Source organism: Fundulus heteroclitus, chromosome 13 (genome assembly GCF_011125445.2).
Source record: "Fundulus heteroclitus isolate FHET01 chromosome 13, MU-UCD_Fhet_4.1, whole genome shotgun sequence".
Classification (NCBI taxonomy): domain Eukaryota; kingdom Metazoa; phylum Chordata; class Actinopteri; order Cyprinodontiformes; family Fundulidae; genus Fundulus; species Fundulus heteroclitus.
In genome coordinates, this window is record NC_046373.1 from 33600166 (window position 1) to 33624124 (window position 23959).

Genomic DNA, 23959 nt, shown 5'->3' on the forward strand with positions numbered 1-23959 from the left:
GAATTACGGGGAAAACTCTTATCATTTATAGAGAAACACTGGAGGCAAAAAAAAAACTAAAAGGGAAAATCATTGCTTTAAAGTTTCATACTTGACCAACTTAGATTGAAAAGGTATATATGAATAAAAGTATTACTAACAGCAAATACACATGGTCAAAGGACCAGAAAGAAATCAAAAGTTGTGATAAGTAAATAATGTATGACATATTGGAAAAGACATAATGGTGTTCCTTGTGAGACAATTTTGTTTTGGTTTTTTGGTTATTTTTTTGTTTTCTTTCTTTTGGAGGCGTTTTGAACAGAGTTTCAAAGAAAAGGTGAAGAATAGATACCTTCCCAGGATCAGAAAGAAAAAGCAGAACAACATCACGTTAAAGGGACACTAAGGGGACCAGGGGTTTTAACTGCACGCTATTAACACTCCTGTTTTTCTCTGAGTTATTGCTTTCAGATTAAAGGAGACGCCACCTTTCTGCCAACAGACGACTCTGAGAAGACAGTGCTAGCAGTGCGGTAAGGAGTCATAATCAGATTTGGACACTAAATTATACTTAGTTTTAACCATTTATGCCAGGAGATCTTCCAGCGGGAAAGGTGGTGTCTTAAAGATGTTTGTTGCTTTTTGCTAATAACAGTTCTGCTTCTTTTTCTTTGCAAAGAAACCTGGTCAATATGATAGGAATGTGCTAACATAGAGATTTAGTCTCATTCTAGACATTCTCAGATGCGAGAGAATGCAGAAACAGTGCCGCAGTGCCATGGGGGGCTGATCCTTGGGACAAGGACTAAAGGTGATGTCATTGACTTCAGCCTGATCCAGTTTTGAGTTTTATTTTGTCAGAGACAAAGTTTTATTTTTTTGTTCTATCCTTTTGTTTCTTTTATGTTTGTCATGTTAGAGGGAACACTGTAGTTAAAATATTTGTGACTGTTTTGCTGTAATTTCTTTTCAAGCTATGGAGCGTTTTCTTTGGCAAAAAATGCTGGCAGAATTCATTCTGTTTGCAGGCGTGGACTGGAGGATGGACTCTGGAAGGTAAGGAGAATGTTGTGCTGTTGATCTCAGACATTGGACTGAAAATGGACAATGAAGGACTATGACTGAGGCATCGGACAACCTTCGACAAAAACACAGATGAGTTCTGCAGACACGACTTTATGCATTTCACTTCAGATTTTGTTGTACACAATTTAAACAAAACACACATTACGAAACACATTAAGATTATGTAAAGGTGGAAAACTTTTAAAGAAGTAACTTGATGGAATCATAGAGCAACTTAATAAATTAAGTGGGTATTATATCAACAGTTAAATAAATAAATAAATAAATTAGTTTTCACTATATAGGTAGAGTAACTTTTAAATAGCATTTCATTTAATAAACATCTTAGAGTAAACTGATTTCTGCCAATCCGGCAGGTATCAATAAAACGGAAAAGGTTAGTGGCTAAAATGGGTAAGGTTGCAATAAAATTAGCATAATGACACATCCTACTAACTAACATGGGTAAATTAAGGATTAAAGCATCAGTGTACCATGGTTACCATATTTATGGAGATTTAATATCTCTCGACTAGAACACAAATATCTCAATAGTCTTATTAACCAGTTAAACATCCTAAGGGGAAAAAACACATAAAACTGAGTTTAGCAAACCTTTAACCTGACGGCTTTTAGATCAGGATAATTTAATGGTTATCGTCTTACATACAGAAAATAAGTAAGATTACTTTTTTCAGATTAAATTATGGGGATATTTTGGAACTGGTCAGGATGGTTAGGGGCCTGTGATGATAAAAGGGTAACAGTTTGGAGGTGTATCAGTGAATGAAGGTTTTCTCTGAGGAACATCAAAGCAGCAAAGACACCCCACACTGGAACTCCTGTTGTGTAAAGAACATCTTGAACGGCACGTAAGGTGAGATCCTTACAATGAGAGACGTTCCACACAGGGGGGTGTGGAGACCCCTGGGGCATGGCACCCAGGACGAGCTGCTGTGGTCTAGAGCTGTTGTGGACTTGACACAGCTGGTGGAACCAGAGGGACGACGAGGTGGTCCCACAGGTCACCTGACACCTAACACTGACTGTAAAGGGTGCTGGGTTTTCAGGGTTGCTGAAAACAGAAAGCTTCAGAGAACCTTAACCTTTCCTGACCAGGCACTAAGAAAACATAAATCAGATTACCGAGGCCTAGACAAATAGGAACGCAGAGACGCGTTCATCCAAGAACTTCTTAATCAAAGTCCTTAATTCTCAGTTTAAGAAGATAAATAAATAAATAATGACAATGTACACAATGTAAGGTTTACTTTATTTTATGATTAATTTGGGAACTAATTCTGACTTGCTTGAGTAGCTTTGGTTGTTCAACAATGTTAGAACGTTTTCAAAAGCTCCTGTACTCTCCTGCTCACTGCTTTGTTTTGTAGAACCTTGGCGTCCTTGAACAGTAACAGGATGGTATAAATATTTTGTCTTCTCTGTGCAGAACAGCACCTCACTTTCTTCTTAAAAAAAGAGAGAGAAAGAGGGAAAAGGCTTTCACATGGAAAGGCTTTCTTTTTCTCAGTTGGGTTTTAAAATAAAACGGGAAGTGACATGAAACGAATATGTTGATGAACTTATGTTGCAGAGAACTTCAACTGTCAGACAACAACAGTTAAGACACACATTGAAAGCATTCCGTTAAGAATTATTATGAATTTACTGCAGATACATTTGAACTTAAAGATTACTTTTTTAACTAATAATTAAACTGCAGAATTCTGAGAGTTAATAATTGTGCACAGAAATATCTTGAATGTGAAAGTGCTTGGAGGATGTTTTTTAATAAATGACACATGAATGTTTTTTTTATAAGAACACTAATTACACCTTGTTTCTGTTCCCCAGTGGAAACAAGGACTCGTGTCTACAGACCATCTTCACAAAGTGTTTTATTAGAGAGAAATACAAAATAAAATGCTCAGTGCCCATCCAGAACTGAACGCTTATTACCATCCAGCTCAACCGTCCAGCATGCGAGGGGGAACCAAGAAGAGGACTGGGGATAAAGAAGCCAGAGAACTCTGATTCATTATTCTTCAACGGGAGGAGTTGCCTGAAAAGACCCTAAGCGCGATTAGATTATTTTCTGCCTTGTGCCTGAATGGCCTCAAGGCTTTCTTAACTTTGCATTCTTGACGTTTAGGACTCTTCTCATATTGTGTTGCTGTTTGTTTAACTGCTCTGTTCCACTGACTCACATGTTTGATTTTTTTGTGTTATGAGATCTACACTTTAATGTTACATTATGTTGATCAATATGGTTTTAGGGTAAAGAATGGAAACTGTTAGCTTCAGACACACAAAGACCTACGGTTTATGCACCTTTTTGATTTGATATAGGAAGAAACAAGGATCGGATTGGCTCTAAAGATCCTTTAATATTAGCTGGTAATGTTAACACTTAGATTCAATACAGGGTTTTCAGGCTCAGATTGGCCGAGAGCAGATCTCCCTAGGAGGGGGGCCTTGCCAGTTTTTACTACCCCCTGGGGGGGTAGCTTTTTCTGGGGTTCCCCTGCCCGCACTGAACCTCTCCTGCCTTTGCTCCTGGTGTTGTAAGTTTGGAGTGGTGGATTATTGTCCATCGTAGGGGTGAGTGGAGAAAGGAGTAGGAGGGTATTCAGGGTGGGGAAGAGTAGACGGATTCGACCTTGGTTACTGAACAGGTTTAGCTTACCATAGTCTAATGTAAATTTAAAATAATGTGCACATAGGTACCTATAACAGGCCTTACTTAATTAGATGAACCCTAAATTGTAGATGAAAGCTAAACCTTTGATCTTGTGTGTTAAAGCTCTATGAAGCATTCATGTTGATCTGTACTAAAAGTTCCAGCACTGCCCGGTTCCAACACGGGAACCCTTTGGGTCCCACTTTACGAGTTTACAGAAATGGGTCCTCTGTGTTTTGTTCACATTTTCATATGATGGGTCATCTTGTTTTGTCTTGATGCTGACGACGCCATCATCAAAAAAAGAGAGGAATGTTATAAGAATTATTATTCTGAAGTCACTATGGCCTCACACCTCTCGGACAGAGGAGGCCATGATGTCTGTGTATAAGATCCACTGTTTGCCGAGTGCAAGGCTGAATGCTGCGTCTACGATTATTGTCTATGATAGACCGTCTTTGTTATGTCTCAAACCAAGGCCACGGTGCAGTATTAGGGGAAGCCCGAAAAGCGAGACAGGCAGAGACAGGGCAGACGCAGACGCAGACTGCAGCGGGACCGTGGTGTTATGCCAGAAGCTGGTTGAATATGCTTATTATTATTATTAATTATAATTTGGTATTATAATTTAAGTAATAAGTCATTCAACTCAAAATTCCGCTATAACAAATATAGTTCAAAGGTGGTGATGTTAGCTATAAGCTTGTAAGTATTTATACCACTAATGCATTAGTTAATTTGCTGTTATGAACTGTTACTGTTTCACCGTGTCCCGTCTACGGTGAAGCACCCTCGGTGGACCCAGTTCGTTTTACCCAGTCAGGCGACCCCCACTTACTTACTACCTTGAATGTAGGACGCATAAAACAGACAAGTATGCTTTTAGTTATATTTTATCTACGTAAAGAAAGAGAAATAGTTACAGTCACACCAGCACTGATGGGCCCCTGATCGGCAGGAAGGCCTCGATTGCTCATCACACAAACATTATATTGGGATCTCGGGACACACCCATACAAGGGCGGTACACATCCAAACTGTGACATCAGCAGGGAAACTGTGTCACCTCCAGGGTGGAACGAAAGCTCTCAGTCTGTCCCTCTCCCAGAACAGTCGGTCATTCCGTCCAGTCCAAGCAATCCAAGCATGTCAGCTTCCGGCTTCCAGAGTCCATCCATCTGTGATCTCCATGGCAGTCGATAGTGCGGCTCAATCTCTGGGGTCACACAGTCTCTGCTGGTGTGCCCAAAAGGCACTTTGTAAAAAACAGTCCAGTTGTCCGTTAGCCCCCCCTGTTGGTGTGCCCCAAAGGCACATCACAACGAAAACAGTTCCAAGGAATGGGCCGGACAAACCACAATGGAAACATCTTAGCATCAATCAGCATGAATACTTCATAATTCAGCATTTTTTACTCAACACCACAGTCCAAGCATATTAACTACAATTTAGGGTTCAACTATTTGAGCTAGGCCTGTTTTAGGTTCCTATGCGCACATTATTTTAAGTTTACTTTAGACTAGATAAGCTAAAGATGTACCTTAATCAAGGCCAAATTCGTCTACTCTACCCCCACCCCAAGAAACCTCCTACTCGGTCCTCCACTCTCCATTCCTATGGACAAACATCCATCACTTTCAAACCTCACAAATCCAAGAGTACCAGTAGGGGGCATCAGGGGGCAGGCTGAGCGTCCAGCAGGAAAACCCCATCTCTCTAAGAAATGGTAAAAAAACCGATAGAGCCCAGTCTAGGGGAATCCCACTCTGGGCCAATTTAATCAGATCCTGGTTCTCTATATAACAAAGCAAAAAGATTGCAAGAACTGCAGGGTAGGTGTGTGTGTCTGTAACATAGAGTTTCCAAAAACCATAGCGATCAACATAATGCAACATCACAGTATAAACGTCATAACACATAAAATCAAACATGGAAGTCAGTCGAAAACAGAAAGGAGAAAAGAAAGAGAAAAAATCAGTGTTGTGATATAAAAAGAGTCTGTACGTCAATAACGCAAGTAATTGACGTACAGTCTGAGCACGTGGCAGAGATGAATCTATTCGCACATAAGTGGTCAGCTCAGAGTTCTCAGGCAACTGCCCCTTCATGGCAAACAGAAAGAAGAAAACATAAAAAAATCATAGGTCTCTGGCATGTTACTCCCAAACTTCTTAAGTCCTCTTCTTGTTCCTCAGCATGGACAAAAACGATTTAGTTGGATGGTAATGAGTGTTCTGTCCTTTTTCAGGCAATAAGCATTTTATCCCCAGTAAAATGCTCTGTTGAGATGGTTGGCAGATACCAGGCCTTGTTTACTGCTGAATAACAGAAACAAGGTGTAATTAGTGTTCTTATCAAGACTCCCAATCCTTCTGTCATTTACCTTCTTCAAACACTTTCACATCCAGATATTTCCGTTCACAATCATTGTGCTCTTAGCTTAACCTCCTTTACTGTAATCATTAGATCTTGCATTACTCTTACATAAAGGAGAAATCTGAAAGTTCAACATTATCTGCAGCAGCATTTCTCTATAATTCTTTCCCATGTGTGTCTCACTGTTCCGTGTTCTCCACACGGAAAGGGCAACCCAGCGTACATAGGATACTACTCAGTATTCCACATTTGTTTGTTTATTTATTTTTGTTCTAAAAAAGGGAACCAGGTAATAAACCTGGAATAATAAGAAATGCAATGTTTCAATTTCCATGTATATACTACAACCAACACAGCTCCCCAGTTCTTTACCTCAATAGCCCAATAACATTAAATAACATTCAAAATACAAATAAATAATATTAATATACTATAACAATAATAATAATCCATAATAATCATCATCATCATCATTTGCATGTACATCCAAACATTATGCACTACATTCAAACATTAAGCACCATATTCAAGTCCTACCAAAAGCCTATTCAAAAATGCATGCAGTCTTTCTATGAGCAGGAAACTTGAACTAGAACTACAACTCCCAAAATGCACCGCGGCAAACAAGGAAGTACATTACCTACGTTAAATCCAGTCCGCGATTCAATTCAAACATTTATAAAGCTAAAGTAAACACGAATGGACACGTTTTTTGCAGCAATGATATAAGTCTAAATGTTGCTTTATGACCCACAGCTTTGCCACTGCGTCAACTTATAACTTTGGAGCATAATGTTATCTTTTAACTGCTTAGATCCACCGGAGCATAGTGTTACCTTTAACATGCAACAGACATAAACAAAGCGATAACATAGCAAGGCGACAGCAGACAACATCAAGCGTACATCGTAAAGACAGACAAGAAACATTTGAAATTAAGAGAGCTTACCAAGTGGCTGCACACCGGGTTGAAAGTCATTACAAACTAAGTAAATCTTGCGCTTCCTTTTTATGCAGTAAACACCGGTCCCGTGTCCTCACAGTACACTCCTCTCTTAAAGAGACACTACACTATTGGGCTGCTAAACCTCAAACGTTTCTCTATAAATGTTACTGGCATTTCTAAGCACGTATAGCTCTGGCAGGTAAACATTTGATCACACATGCAAAATAAGAAATAACAAAACTTCACAAATGACAAAACTCCACAGAAAACACAACACCTCCCACTTAAGTTCCTGATCTTATGATCCAGGGAACTTACCAAAATCATTTAAAAGACCCCTTTTTAGTGACATCCTCTTTATATTATATTTTCCACACATTATGTATAATTTTTTTTTTTTTTTTTTAAGAACCCTCAACTTTGCACAATTTCTATGTGTAAGTGTCTGATGAAGGCACAACTGATGGAGGAGCAGCTTAGTCCAATGTCCAAGTCAATGACATCCCTTTGGCAGGTATGTGGTGTGCTGCCCGGGTATGCAAGGTATGGGATGTATGTGCACTTCCTTCATGTATGTGCAATGTGATTGGCCTGGTGGCAGCGCTAGGCTTGCACCAACCAGCCAACTGGGTTAAGGGTGGTAACAGGGTGACAGGGGCGTGGCCGGTGTCAAAGCATTTGGGTCAGCAATCCAGATGAGGTCGCCGACTTTGACGTTCCTCTCTGTCCGATGCCACTTGTGTCGAATGAACAGATTTGGACCAGCTAGTTCCCTCCACTTTGCCCAGAACCAGTCTACTCCGATTTGAATGGCCCTTAGACGACACCAGGGATGATTCTCTAGGTCAAGCCCTCTGGTGTCTCCTCCAAGCGATGCTCGACCCAGTATGAGGGAGTTGGGTGTTAAATACTCGACCGAGTCCTCCTGTTCTTGAGCTCTGGCATCAATTGGGCGTTCATTTGTCAGGTTGGCTGCCTGATAGAAGAGAGTTTGGAGCTCCCCCCATGTGAGGGACCCTGTAGCTCCTCCGAGGCTAGTGAGCGCCCTCTTCAAAAGCTTCACAGCTGCATCCGCAGCTCCATTCCTGTGGGGAGCATCTGCAGGGTGAAAATCCCACTTCCATTCAGTTCCGTTCTTAGCGGCTACATCTTCTATGGACACAGCCTGCAAGCAAGCCAGATGTTTATGCAGCTCATGCAGAGCCGGCTTGGCGCCAATGAAGTTGGTGCCTCTGTCGGACCATAGTTTCCTTGGATGCCCCCTCAGAGCAACAAAGCGGGAGTATGCTTGGAGGAAACTTTCTGTCGACTGGTCATCGGTCGACAGATGAAGGACCAGCTTTCTTGCTGGTCCTTCTTTTAACAGCGTCTTTCACCTCGAAGGGGCCAAAAAGGTCGAGGGTTGCATTTTCGAATGGGCTTGCTCTTTTGGTACGCTCTTGAGGGAGATCACTCATTACTTGCTGGCACATCTTGGCTCGTTTCTTTCTGCAGGTGACACAGTTGTTCAGTACCTTCTTAACTGTTCTTCGTCCCTGCATGATCCAGGCTTTCCGTCTTGTCCGTAGAAGGGTAGAAGCAACACCTTCATGGTTTTCTTCATGTGCTTCCCTGGCCAGTAGGGTTGCAAGCCACGACTGGCATGGGATTAGCGGTACAGACACTCTATCCTTATCCCAGCATTGGATTCTCCCTCCGCAGAGCAAAAGTCCTGTCTTTTCCTCCTTCTGGACAACCAGGCGATCAAGGGTTGTGTCACGGAACTCAACACCATCTTGAGCTGCGAGAGCTAGATCTTTGAAAGCTGTTGCTCGTTCCTCCACAGACAGGTATGGTCTTGCCTCCCACTTTGACCGAACTGGAGCCTGGCTGTTACCCAACCAGATTCCTACTACTCGTCTCACCCAGGCGATGGTCCCACACAATCGTGCCAGTGAACTGAACCGCCGGGGGTCCACAAGGTGTACAAGTGCAACACTGGTTGGGCCTGACCATTTCCTGGGCTGGGCTCCTGTCGTGACCAGTGCCGAGAATGCCTTCCTCCGAAGTCCCCCGATCTCAGCAACAGAGGGGTTGATCTCTCTGGCAGTTTTCACAGGCCAGTCTGATTCAGGCAACTTAAAAAATTCTGGGCCTTCCTGCCAGACTGATCCTTCAGCAAGCTCCTCTGGGGATGCCCCCCTTGTGATGAGGTCGGCGATGTTCTGTCTTCCTTCAACCCACCTCCAGCTATCTACATCGCCAGCTTTTTGGATTTCTCCAATCCGGTTTGCAAAAAATGTCTGATAGCCATAGCTATCCTTTTGGATGGCTCCCAGGATTGTCTGACTGTCGACAAAATGAATCCACTGATCAACCTTGATGTAGCAGTGCTTCTCGAAGTATGTTTTCAGGCGAGAAGCAAAGACAGCTCCACACAGTTCTGCTTTAATGACATCACCTTTCTGGTCTAGAGGGGTGAGCTTGCCTTTTGATTCAACCAGTTTAACTATGACTCCATATTCTGTCTCCCACCGTAGGTAAAGAACGGCGCCGTAGGAAGCCTCACTACCATCGGAAAATGTGATCCCCATTGGGCGGCCTATGGCTCCATGAGGTGTGAGACTCCTGTCGAATCTGAGTTGGCCAAGTCTCGCATACTGCTCAAAAAGTTTTATTGCAGCTTCTCGAAGACGTGACGAAAGAGGGTCGTCCCACGTGTCCTTGGAAAGATGGTCTCTTCCTGCTTCCTGAAAGGCCTCTCTTACAAGCATCACTCCTCGTTGCTTGGCAGTTGAGGCCAGGCCGATGGGGTCATAGAACCCTGCAATCTGACTCAGCAGCGTGCGTCGGGTAAGAGGGTCGGTGGTGCTGCGCCTGATCTCATCCTCTCGTAGATCCAGACCGGTCCTCATCTTTCCTCACCTCCTTGAGAAGTTCACCGACATCAGTACACGGAGTTTGTCAGATTCGGGTTCATATCCCAATCCCAATGCCTTATTCTCCTCATTCGGCATCTGGTTGGGGAGTATCGGGGTCTTGGGCTCTGTTGACCTGACATTGCTGGGGTCAGTGGGTTTCTCACTCCTCCCCCTTTGACCCGTCAGGACCCAGGGCTTGAGGGAAAAGCCTCCTGCTTTTAGGATTTCTTCCACTCCTTCGGTCATCCTAACCAGAGTTTGGAAATCATCATGCGATGTTAGGACATCGTCCACATAGCAGTCCTCGGTCAGGATCCGGCGCTCTTCAACCATGGACGAAAACTGGGGCAGATTTGCCGTTTCTCTCATGGCAACCTGAGCGATACATCCGGCAGGCTTGTCGCCAATGTTGACCCTGACAATGGCAAACACACCGATTTCATCTTCGGGGTTATCCCTCCAGATGAATCGATGGAGGTGGACCTCTTCGTCCTTCAGCCACACAGAATTATACATTTTCTTCACATCGCCAAGAGCAGCATACAACCTGCTCCGGAATCTCAACATGACACCTCGGATTGGGTTGAGGACATCAGGGCCTTTGTGCAGGAGGTTGTTCAGGCTTAACCCTTTAAACTCCTGGCTACTATTCCAGACTATCCTCACTGGCGTTGAGCTAGAATGAGGATTTGGGGCAACCAAATGGCTGATGTACCAGATTGGGCCATTCCACCCTTCGATCTCTTCCTTCGTGAGCTCGATGGCTGCTCCTCTTGATACCATCTCAAGGATCTGCTCTCTATATGCCGCTTTCCACACAGGTTCCCTTGCCAGCCAAGCCTCAGTCCTCCGGAAGGTTGCTTCCACTGCTCTGCGGTTATCTGGCAGAATTGCAGGGTTTACTTTCCATGGGTAGGCCGCATCCCAATGAGGGGCGTCACTGTGTTTATCCGTTAGCACATAAGAGAGACAGTCCTTTATCTTTTCTAAGTCTCTTTCTTCTCCAAGGGTCATCTCTCTGCCTCCCGGAGGGCACTTGCTGCACTTGCAGCTCCCGCATTTCGGGTCACACGCTGCCCCAATACTATCCCACTTGAACCACTCAAACACCTCCTTGTTTGTGGCAGTGGTGCTGCTGAGGGTCACTTCTTCCATCCTCATTGGGTCCTCACTCAGGTCTTTGGTGTCCACAAGGACCTCTTTGTACACCCTTGAGGATGTCCTCATAGATCTTGCAAAGTGAGTTTCAGACTGGTGCAGCGTTAGGTCCACTACCTCGAAGAGACCAGGGTGAGTACCGCCAACAGTTTTGCCCAATGGGCCGTCCCAGAGGACTAGATCTCCCTCCAACTTGAACGGCTGTGGAACTAAACGACCTTCCCTGTGGCTGATCAGAAGATCAATGTTCTCAGGGCGGACCAGCTCTTCTGCAGCAATGTCAGGAAAGATCTTTTGCAGTTGTTGCGGAGTGACAGGCTGACTTATCTCTGCAATACTCTCCAGGCCGTAGCAGAGTAGTTTGTGTTCCATTACTGTCCCCTTGATCGTCTTCACTCTTAGTCGCAGGGAGTACCTCTTGGTTGTGACTGTCGTCGTCATTCCTCCTATTCCGTGGACAATTAATTTGATGCTCTCACCAATCAGTCCAAGGCGCTGGGCAGCGTTGTTTGTTATGTAGTTGGTGTCAGAGGCAAGGTCAATAAGAGTGCCTATCAGCTGGCCTGAGTTAGTTGTCACTTCCAGTAACATCATTATAACTGGGTACTCTTTCAGTCCACCTCCAGCAGTGCAGATTGTGGCTTTGTTGGAAAATGCCTTCCTGAATTCTGCTCTTAGTTCCGGAGTGACTTTCGCTAGAAGTTCTTCTTGCTTGCTGGTCAGCCCGAGGCCTTTTCTTTCCATCCTTTTGGTACCTAGCACCTCGTGGCCAGCTTCTTTCTCTTGAGCGATGGACTTGGGGCAGAGCAGATAGTGGTGAGGCTCTTCTTTGCGGCAGTCCATTTTACTGCAGAGGAACTTTGGGTTGCAACGGCCATTCTTCAGGTGGAAGCACAGGCACCGATTGCATATTCCATAGGTCTTCAAATGGGCCTTTCTCTTCTGGAGATCCATTTCCCTGAAGACTTTGCAAGCAAACAGCCTGCCAGTGTGTGTCTCATCAGTACAGGCAGTGCACGGGCCCAAGCGTGGCTTCAACTGAGGCGAGTCCCTTTGGGCTGAGGTAGCTTTGGAGAACGCTTTCTTGACTCCTCTTACTGGCTTATCTGCTGGGCCTTTCACTGAGGAGCTTCCCTCTCTTGGGCTTGCCTCCAGCTGATCCAGCTCTTCCAGGATTGCCTCCTGCTTCTTCAGGAAGCGCAGTAAGCGGTCAAAGTGGTTATGTGGAGCAAAACTGTTCACAGACTTGGTCTTGTGCGTAATCCATTTCTCCTTCAGAGAGCTTGGTAGCTTGCTTTCAAGGGACTGTGCTACCCACCGGTTCTTTATGACCTCCTCTTCTGTCAGGATCACAAGGTTACTAAGGGCTCGCTCCACTGCTTGGATCAGCTCAATCGCTTTTCTAGGGTTATCTCCCTTTACGGGGGGTAGGCCCTGAACCTCTTCAGTTATCTTCAGAACGATTTTCGCCTTGTTTCCAAAGCGGTTGTCGAGGCGCCTGAACATTTCATCTGCTGACGCACAGCTGGACAGAACCAAGTCTTTCTTCACCCTGTCGCTGAGACTTGCTAGGAGGTGGAACCTTGTAACACCAGCAGTCCTCTGTGGGTTCCCCAGCTGTTCCAGTTCTTCCCACTCAGCTTTCCACCGATAGTAGTCGGTGATGTCTCCCGAGAATGTGGGCAATGTGTTCTTTCAAGGCTGATCTGTGGTCTGAAGCCATACACTCCGGGGTGCAGGCCAAGGGTGTTTTGTGGAGGAGCATATGGAAACACAGGTGCTCTAGGACTGGGTACAGGTGCCACACTGGGGTCTTCAGGGGCTTCTGGGGTCTTTTGGGGCTGCGTGCCAGACTCGCTCTGTTCTTCATCAGAACTTGCTTCTTCAACCTCCTCTGTCCGTTTCACCTTTTCCCAGCTCTGCACCCAGTCATGTAGTCTGTTGACCAGCTTGTATAGCTGCTGCTTGTAGACTGTTAGCTTAGTTCCAGAGACAAGACCTTCCCATTCAAGCATCTTCTGCTCAAGCATTTTAATTCTCTCCAGTAGACCCTCTCTCAGGACTTGAAAGTCTTCCTCCGGCAACTCCTTAACTTCAGTGTTCTCCACTTCAGCACATTTCTCCTCTGCACCGTCAGCATACAATTTAAGGTCAACATAGGCACATTTGGACCATAACGTCTCCTTAGCAAGCTGGAGTGTTTCTGTATAGGTGGCAAGGCACGTCGCCATCTTCTCCTCTACATGAGCCACTTCTTTTCTTGCTTCTTCCTCCTCGCCCTCCACTTCTCCTAGTGCATCAACATATTCGAGACCAGTGTCGTGCAATTTTTCAAAGTCCACACCAAGTGCTCTGATCTCGTTGATAAGCAGCCCTTTTTCTAGTAGGTCTCCAGTGAGGGACAGCTTTTTTGCTCTCCTATTGAAAGAGCCCTGTGCTGTTGAGCGCGTTCCTTTTAGGGCCACTAATTCTGCCGAATCCATCTTCCTTTTCCTGCACTGACCGAGGCGCTGCTACACGGAGGGGTCTATTCAGCCTATTCCTCTTCCTTTGGTGCTTTTTTCGCTGGTCAATGCTGAGAGGGCGGGTGCGGATTTAGCTTGACGTGCTCCAGCCGTTGGTTTATTACTGTTCCGTGTTCTCCACACGGAAAGGGCAACCCAGCGTACATAGGATACTACCCAGTATTCCACATTTGTTTGTTTATTTATTTTTGTTCAAAAAAGGGAACCAGGTAATAAACCTGGAATAATAAGAAATGCAATGTTTCAATTTCCATGTATATACTACAACCAACACAGCTCCCCAGTTCTTTACCTCAATAGCCCAATAACATTAAATAACATTCAAAATACAAATAAATAATATTAATATACTATAACAATAATAATAATCCATAATAATCATCATCATCATCATTTGCATGTACATCCAAACATTATGCACTACATTCAAACATTAAGCACCATATTCAAGTCCTACCAAAAGCCTATTCAAAAATGCATGCAGTCTTTCTATGAGCAGGAAACTTGAACTAGAACTACAACTCCCAAAATGCACCGCGGCAAACAAGGAAGTACATTACCTACGTTAAATCCAGTCCGCGATTCAATTCAAACATTTATAAAGCTAAAGTAAACACGAATGGACACGTTTTTTGCAGCAATGATATAAGTCTAAATGTTGCTTTATGACCCACAGCTTTGCCACTGCGTCAACTTATATCTTTGGAGCATAATGTTATCTTTTAACTGCTTAGATCCACCGGAGCATAGCGTTACCTTTAACATGCAACAGACATAAACAAAGCGATAACATAGCAAGGCGACAGCAGACAACATCAAGCGTACATCGTAAAGACAGACAAGAAACATTTGAAATTAAGAGAGCTTACCAAGTGGCTGCACACCGGGTTGAAAGTCATTACAAACTAAGTAAATCTTGCGCTTCCTTTTTATGCAGTAAACACCGGTCCCGTGTCCTCACAGTACACTCCTCTCTTAAAGAGACACTACACTATTGGGCTGCTAAACCTCAAATGTTTCTCCATAAATGTTACTGGCATTTCTAAGCACGTATAGCTCTGGCAGGTAAACATTTGATCACACATGCAAAATAAGAAATAACAAAACTTCACAAATGACAAAACTCCACAGAAAACACAACACTCACCTTACAATGTCCAACAGTTGAAAAGATCTCTGCAATAGAAATTTATCATCATATGTTTCATGGCTACTGTGACACGGTTCATCTGAATGTATTTAGCACACAGGGAATTGTATTAAAACCTTTCAGAAACTTCTTACTGAACCAGCTCTAAAATACTTCACATTTTTCTAAAAAGCCGAAGAGAAAAACCCTTAAGTTTGTAAAAGAAAGCTCCACTATGTATATTTGCAGAATAATGTTGTGATATTAATCAGAAGCAGCCCTATGTACTTCTTATCTTATTTTGAAAAGCTCAGCTGAGAAAAAGGAAGTGTGTGCTTCCTCGCGCACACAAAGTCGTGATTGGTTGCTATTAAGGAAATGGGTGTAACCCAGGGCGGAGACAGGAAGTAGTTCTGTGAATCAGTTTCAGCTTGACGTGCATCAACCCAAAAGACTTGTAGTTTAATGCGCCCTCCACCTAAAGCGAAGAGCAATTCTAACCCCATTAATTCTTGATTTTTTAATCACTTCTGCTTGTTTTAACAGACAGCTTTTGTAAGCTAGTTGTATCTTATGTCCCCCTGTTTGAAACAAACCTTCAAACTGTAGTATGCTGTGAGCAGTAACTCATTGTTGCTTATTAAACACATCGCCCCCTGACCATGTAAGAAGCTCCATACTGCTCTAGGTCTTTAAACCTTTTTCAGTCATTCAACATTAGTTTAATAGATAATACTTCCAAGCATAATTTTATCCCCAAGTAAATCAACCCTTTAACAAGTATCTAGTTCTTGTTCTCATGTGTTTAGTTCATCCTTGAAAAACTTTAAGCAGACATTACTCCGAGTGATTTTCGTACAGTTTCATTCATTTATTATTATTACCGTTGTGATCTTATATCACCCAGTGATCTATAAATCCTTATTTTATGTTTGCACCGTCTTGTCCCAGCAGATTAAAAGTTCCCTAACCCATTCTAGAATTTGCTTTTTTGTTTCATCAATCACTGTCTGTTGTGATTATTCAAGAAATTGTGCAGTTCCTTTAAACCCTCTTAATCATCAGCATTAAGTTTTGCCCTTTATCTAATTCTTTGTTTAGCCTTAGTATCTGCACCTTAAATTGACGATTAGTGGAATTCTTTGTATAAACACTTCTCTGTGTCCGTATTTATTTAGGCCTCTAAAATTCTGTTCTTTGCGTTTTAAGTGTGAACCTGGTCAGGATAGAGAAAGTCATCTCCGATGCTCCTTTTGGCAATCCCAGCAAACCCAAAAACAAAAATGTTCACTGTCAGTGTTAGGTTACAGGTAATCCCTGTGGGAACACGACGTCGTCTCCTTGGTCCAACCTGGTTCCAAGCGCCTGGGTCATTGAAACACTCCACCACCTGCGACAAATCTCTGACATTTTCAAACCACAGCAGCAATTCCTGGGTGTCCCACACCCTATGTCTGTGAACTGTCCCCTTGTCGTAAGCCCAGGCTTTCAGTTTCTCTCCTGTTAAGTGTCCCCCTTTAGAGCCCATTTACCCCAAAGAGTCCAAGAGTGTGTTCTAGGTGCGTTTCCTCAACGCCACCCTCTCCATGTCATGTTCATGAAACCTTGTAGTTGAATTCCATCACCTGTGAAGCAAAGCAGTCATGCATAGTCTTGTTCAAGATGTTTTGTAGCACAGCAGGAGTTTCACTGTCGGATGCCATTGCAGCTCTGATGTTCCTCAGAGCCAACCTTCATGCATCGATATCATGTTGAAGCTGTTATCCTTCTATCATCATCTTGTGTCCAGGAGTCACTTCTGCTGTCCTGACCAGATACCAAACGTCCAACTAATCTAATTGACCTCATTACTTTTCTGCATGTACGCAAGAAGACAATCGTTAGATTATCCTGGTCTAGACGAAAATAGTTGGCTAAACTCTGCTTATGTGTTTTTTCCTTCTGGATGTTTTAACATCTAGCTAAAGGACAACTATTGTAATATTTCGTATTTGAACAGAGAGATGTTAAGTCTCCTCAAACCTTTTAGGTAACTGCGTACAATTCCAAACTATTTACACTGGTGCTTTAATCCCTAATTTACCCAAGTTATTTATTAGAATAAGGCATTATTCTAAACTTCCAGTTTTATCCATTTAAGTCCTTAACCTTTGTGGTGCTTTACATCCTAATTATTATGTTCTTAGTTGCGCCTCTGCATACTTTAAGATACCCAGTAAATGCTGTGCTCACAATTTCTCCTTCGCTTGAACAAGGTTAAAAGGTTTAGAGTTTATTCTGCTTATATTGAAAAATTAGCTTGCTCACTCGTTCATTCATTGATTAGTTTATGCTATTAACTGCTGCTGTAATGCCTACTTCAACTTCTTCGCCCGCTAGTTTTTTTCATGATCATATTTATCGCCCATTGATGTAATAGCATACAATGTCCTTATCCACTTTCCTTTTACGTTTAAACGGCCCCTCTATGTATCCCACTCCTTACTGTAATCCCCAATATTCATAAGTTGTCAAACCTTTTAGGTTTAGCATAATTTCTTAAGATACTCTTTGCTTTCATCAGTTAAATTAACATTTTGATGCAAAATGAATGTCTTTTAGCGGTTTCCCCCTATTTCTTCTCATGCATGATGTATTTTACGCAGCTTATTGTATCTTAAAGGCGCCTTTTTGAATCTTATTCAAACCCCTTGTGGGGCTAATAAAATTCCAAAACATATCTATATGTATTTTAAATGATTTAAATAAAAACTTTGTTAGAAAAGTAAAAGAAAATCCTTCTTATCTTTGCAAACTCTACCAGCTTTGTTTCCAGACCAGTACCACTTGTCCGAATGCGTTTGACCCTCTTATCGCTCGCTAATAACAGCTCTGACTTAAAACAATTAACATCCTAGGGGTTTAATAATAATCTTGATTGCTTTTAATCTGAAAGTTTTCTTCTAAGCGCATCCGCCAATGTGTATGTTTCTAATGTGTGTTTTGTGTTTTAATTGTGTGCAAGAAAATCTGATGTGAAATGCAGAAGGGGTGTCTGCCAACTCATCTTTGTTTCGTGTTGCGGTCCATTGAAGGTTATCCGATGGCTCTGTCTTTGCCCCCGCAATTAGTTGTCCATTTTCAGTCCTCATGTCTCAGTTCAGCACCACAACATCGTTCCAGGACGATCATTGTCCATAAATCTTCTTTCTCCAATCGTTGTGTCTGAAACCACAAGGAATTCTGCCAGCATTTTGCCAATATGGATTTTGTCCAAAATCAAATTGTCTAATACAAGAATTGTCCATCTTCATCCGTAGTGTAGTTTACATAAGTTTAAAACAAAAATTAAAACAAAAATTACAGTAAAACTTTCTCAAAACAAAATCAACCACATCGTTCCCTCTGAAACTAACTATTCTAAAAAAGTTCTTCACCTTTAACCCAGATCTTGATCCCTTAAAAATTTATCCAAGCAAAATATTTTTACAGATAGTTCAACCTCTTTGTATAAGTTCAATAATCAAAAATATATTTCTCTTAACCTTGTAGCATCACATTCCCCATTAAACCTCTATGCAGCTTCTGCAAAAATTACTGATTTTTTTCCCCCAAAATTTGATTAAAAACTGGATTAGGCAGGAGTCAAGTACATCACATTTTTTCTCCGTCCCCTGGACCACTGTGGCACTGCTTGGTACTCACTTGTCTCTGAGAATGCCTAAGAAAAGAGACTAAAATCTCTCTGTTAGCACATTCCAATTATATGTATTTGACCAGGTTTCTTTGCAAGAAAAAGGCAGAAAACAGGGTAGAAATGTTAATGTGAGTCAGTGGAGAGGGCAGCAGTGGGAAGGGGTACATGAAAAATTTCCAAAGCCACCTTGCTCCTCCAGAAGGTCTCCATATTACCTGATTTATAAGTTTGTTAAAGCTTAGCATAATTTAGTCACCTTTGTCAATCCCTGCATGTCCATTTTAGATCACAACTTCTTACCATATGACCTGAAAGAGCTCACTTCCCAGAGTCTTCTGTTGGAACAAAGGTGGCCTTACAGTTTCATCTCACATCATCTGAAAGAAGTAACTCAGAGAAAAACAATTCTGTTAGTGTATTAGTTGACAAAAGAAAACCTGGTCTTTTTAGTGTCTCGGTCTTTTTAGTGTCTTGGTTCTTAATGTGATGTGTCTAAGTTCTTGATTGGTCCAGGGGAGGTAGGAATCTCTCGTTCCTTTTCTTTCAGCATTTTGTATTAAAACTTCTCCTTTTCTTAAATTATTTGCCGAACAACCTTGAATGTTGTCACTTTTTTTTATTTTTATTTTTTTGCCACTGGTGATGCAAAAATTAAAGCAAAGGAATCATTTAACAAAGAAATCAAATCAAAATGCACAAAACAATAAACCCGAAAGTAAAAAAGTCTCCCAAGGAGTGCAATCTGTGTGTTCCAATATCTTATAGCATTCTTTTGATTTCTTTCTAGCTCTTTTGATCATGCAAACTTAGTTATTAATGCTTTTCAATCTTAATTGGTCAAGGGTGAAACTTTAAAGCAACCGTTTTCTCTTTTAGGCTTTTGAGCTTCTGGTGTTTTTCTATACATGATAAGAGTTTTCTCCGTAATTCAGCACATTGAGAAAGCTACCCAGAATTTAACCCTTCAGAAGCTGGCTTTATTTTATTTTTTCCCTCTGACATAGTTTTCGTGCCCCCAGGCCAGAACACACAGACCCAGCCTTGCCATAACATTCAGATGTTTACATCATGGTCAGATTTGTTTATCATATCTTTTGTCCTGTTTCAGGTTAAACCGACCCTCTGAGGCTTGCCTCTGCTCAGCATAACTAATAACATCAGATGCTTTTGTAACTGATGACATGCTTAATGTGGCCTTGTGATATCTTGACACTTTTCAAAATTTCTCATTAGTTGCATTCAAATCCCAAGTAAAAAGAAATAAAATAAATTAATAGAGAAGCCTTAGAAAAGCAACCATATTTAGTCCCATACAGTTTGTTTAAAGCACAGTTTTTCTCATCTATTTAAATCAAAAATCATGTATATCTTAATGCTCTTAAATTCTTCTCTTTAGGCAGCTGTAAAATCCTTAGTTAAAAATCTCCCATTAAACATATCCCATCCGGTTCCATTTCTCCCAAACAGTCTCCCATATGCTCCCCATATGCTGTTTGCCATTTTATTAATGTTCTAAAATTACAATATAAAAGCTTTTACTCTGTTATTATTTCAGCTGTCATGAATTCATTGATAAACACAAGCCAAACACAATCTAATAGCATAACTGAATACAGCCCCAATGCCTCTGTTTGCTGTAATGCATAATTAAGCTCCAAACTAAAAAAAACTTTATCGCCAGTCCCAAGTATTTCCTACAGCCCTGGGATATTTTCTGTTTAAGACACGTTAGCATCTCTGTGTAACAATTTAATTTGGCCGGATGTTTAATGTGGGAAGAAAACAAACTGTTATTGAAATCTCTCTTTACCTTTCTTCAGCTTTTAGTTAACATAGTTCATGATTAAAAACGTCATTTGAATTACGGAGCTGCAGTTCTCCCAAAACAAATGAACATTCTGAAACCATGAACATTACTTCACACAGACGAACGTTTAGTTACATACGATACACATTCAGACAGACAAACACGTGCAGGCCTGCTTTTTCTGACTGTCTTAAATAGTTCTATGTTTTTCATAGTTTTTAAACGTCTATAGCAACGCCGATAGATGTATTTTCAACGTGTTAAGTTCCCGCTTAGTTTAAAAGTGGAGAGCTTGCGCTGGCTACGACCCCCGAATGTTTCGTCTAAACATGGTTTTACTCTTCAGCCCCGCAAGGATACAACTCTGTGTCTCGCAGACACCTGGACGCTTACCCCTTTTTGAAAGTTATACGTTGCATTTAATAGTTACGAACAATTTCATCCACAACGGAAGTCCTAGTCTGTCCCCACGTAAACGCTTCCCCGGTGCAACGCCCTTTTAGTTCCGTTTCCGTTTCCTTTTTTTTTTTTTTTTTTTATTAAACTTTCGCTTTTCTTTTTCTTATTAATCCAACTGCCCCGACCAACTGGTTGCACTTTGAACACCACCTGCACCAAAACCCCCCAAAACAAAACACAAATACATCGATCTGTAACCTCACTTACACACAAAGACCCATTTGCACACACACACACACACACACAGACACACTCAATATCTGCGGATCCAAGCAGTCTCTCCCCCACTCACTCTGACTCAATGATCTCATTTCAACAGACACAATATGTTGTACAAGACATAACGAAGACAACAATATCAGACAGACAGCTTGCGCGTAGTTTTCTGCGAGACGTCTCTGTTTTTCTTTTTTTTATTCATTTTATCTTTACTCTTTCTCCGGTCTTGCTGGTTGTGTGCGCGTCCAGCTCACATGTTTATTCCGGTCTTCCTGTTTCTACAACAGGTCACGGATTCTTATAAGAAGCCAAGCTTCAGTTAACTCTGTACGTACCTTTTTACTTATCTTCTTGGGCTGTAATTGGACTGCCCCCTTTTTAAAGTTCTTTAAGAGAACTTATGGAACCATCGAAACCAAAAAAGTCCAAGTGTTACGCACTCTGTAGGTACCCATTTTCAAATATAATTGGATTAGCTGCTTTTAAAGTTCTTTAAGAGAACTTTTGGAACTATCGAAACCAAAAATCCAACGGCTCTTTGATCTTTTAAAAGCCACGCGTAACGGCATGCCTGTCAGAATGGCTGCTTTTATGCTAAACACAGAGGAACACGCATTTTCCTCCGTGCCTAACAAGGGGACCTTTTAAACCCTAATTCTCCACATTCACAGTATTTTCAGACACCTGGCCAAGGTCTCCCGGACTTTCACCGCTGTGAGCGCACGCAAATCCCAAGTTCTTATCGACACGTTTGCAAACAATTCTCAACTTTTCTCTGCCTTTAGGAGTACAAAAAGTCGGCCCTCCAGGAAGAAAAAGACACTAGGAGATGAATGAAATCTCCTTACCTTTTGTGCGGCCGCAGGCTGTGTGTTTTTCTTCCGGAATGATGTCCTGGCCGGAAAACGGAAGGTGGTACGCCGCCTTTTGGGTCCGGGTGGAAACACCAATTTGTTACTGTTTCACCGTGTCCCGTCTACGGTGAAGCACCCTCGGTGGACCCAGTTCGTTTTACCCAGTCAGACGACCCCCACTTACTTACTACCTTGAATGTAGGACGCATAAAACAGACAAGTATGCTTTTAGTTATATTTTATCTACGTAAAGACAGAGAAATAGTTACAGTCACACCAGCGCTGATGGGCCCCTAATCGGCAAGAAGGCCTCGATTGCTCATCACACAAACATTATATTGGGATCTCGGGACACACCCATACAAGGGCGGTACACATCCAAACTGTGACATCAGCAGGGAAACTGTGTCACCTCCGGGGTGGTATCTGATAGATATGTGCCAATCTTTTGGGTCAGTGCCATCTAAGTGTGCCATGCAGTTCTGGGATAAACAGCTCGTTCCACTTGACCTTGTTGATATCCTAAAAGAACTCATTTATGCTGGAATAAATGATCTAGTCGGACTTTTAACCGACGAGGTTTATCCGGCAGCTGTGAGAACCCCAATGCAACTGCAATTAGAGTTTAAATCCTTATCACCATCCAATGATATTGTCTCTGTATTAATGTCAGATGTTAACTCCAAAGGAGGTTAGCTCTGAATTCTGAAGAACCATACAACTGTGAATTAGATTGGACACAAAACAATTCTATTCCGCAGTGGTGTTTTTATTGAACCAAAAGCAATTCTCTGTTACAGTAATTCTCTGATTCAACGACTTTGGAAATCTTACTCATTACTAAAACTACACATGCAAAATATAGGTGGAAATAAAAGAACAAAACAAAAATAAACAATGGATTAAAATTGAGCGGTTAGCAGATCTTAACTCAACTCACAGTTGTTTAACACCGCCCTCAAAACACTGGTATTTGACGTAACAGCATTGACAGACAGAACAGCTTCGAGAGTCCCACTGGACGCCTTGATGTCTTACAAAAGCTAGTTCAGCTAAGCTACCTACAGTTCAGTCGTACAACACCCTCCCAAGATGGCCGCTACGATGACGTATGGTCTACCAATTTGCGTGATGCGTGAGGGGAGGTCCTAATGACGTAACCACGCTTACGCTTATGGGGTAATGCCTCGCTTCGAGAGGGCGCGGCTAACTGGGAGTTTAAGACCGCGAATTGAGCTCGGACAACAAGATTGCGCTGATAAGGAGAAGCGAAAAGAGAGGGGGGGAAAGCATGGACGAAGAGGGAAAAGAACTGAAGCAGTGACCCACGGCGGGGTTATTAATAAAACCACAATCAACACAGCAAAATCAATTGTAAAATGCATGCACATACAAAGAAAATATTCAGCAAAATAATTCCAACTTCGTCGTGGAATAAAAACATTAACCTACACCTACAAAGTTCTAACATCTGCCCAGGTACTTCTAAACATCCTATAGATGAAAAAGAAATAAAAGGGGAGAACCCCGTTTCTTTGAGGTGATCCCGAATTAAGTCCCTGCTTCGGGGTCCGTGAGCGCTCGGAATAACGCGCCGTCCTAAATGCACCGGAGCGGCAGCAGCAGGGACAGGTGAGAAGGCTCTGTCGTCTCTTCCTCCGGGCTCACGGTCGTTTTGCTCGGCCTAGCAGAAGCGTAGTCCTCTTTCGATCACTGGGAGATAAGGCGGCTTCCAGTATTTGATCAGAGGAAATTAAAAGTACCTTTTAGAGTCGACCTCCCGCGATAATTAATGCAGGGATAAGCTTGCTTCGAAAAATCTCGGTCCAGCGAGAAACTCGAGCACGTGGCTTGGGATTGCCCCAATGGAGTGAAACAGCTGTGTGTCTTCTCGGGTTGGCAGCGCGCCAGGGAAGAAGGCAGATTCTCATGCGTGAACGAGTTTTATTAACTTTTGCCTAGCAACGTTATCTCTCCGCTCCGTTGTTAGGGCAGCGGCCATTTTGGGCCGCGTTGCATGATGGGAGTTGGTGGCCATTTTGACCACATTGCATCATGGGTCCGTCACGTCCCAAATTAATGCCGTTTTTGTCACGTCCCGTAATGGCATAACAGTGGGGTGTGATTTACTTCCCCACTATGTGAATCTCTGCTCTGTTTCTCAATAAAAGTGCTGGGACGTC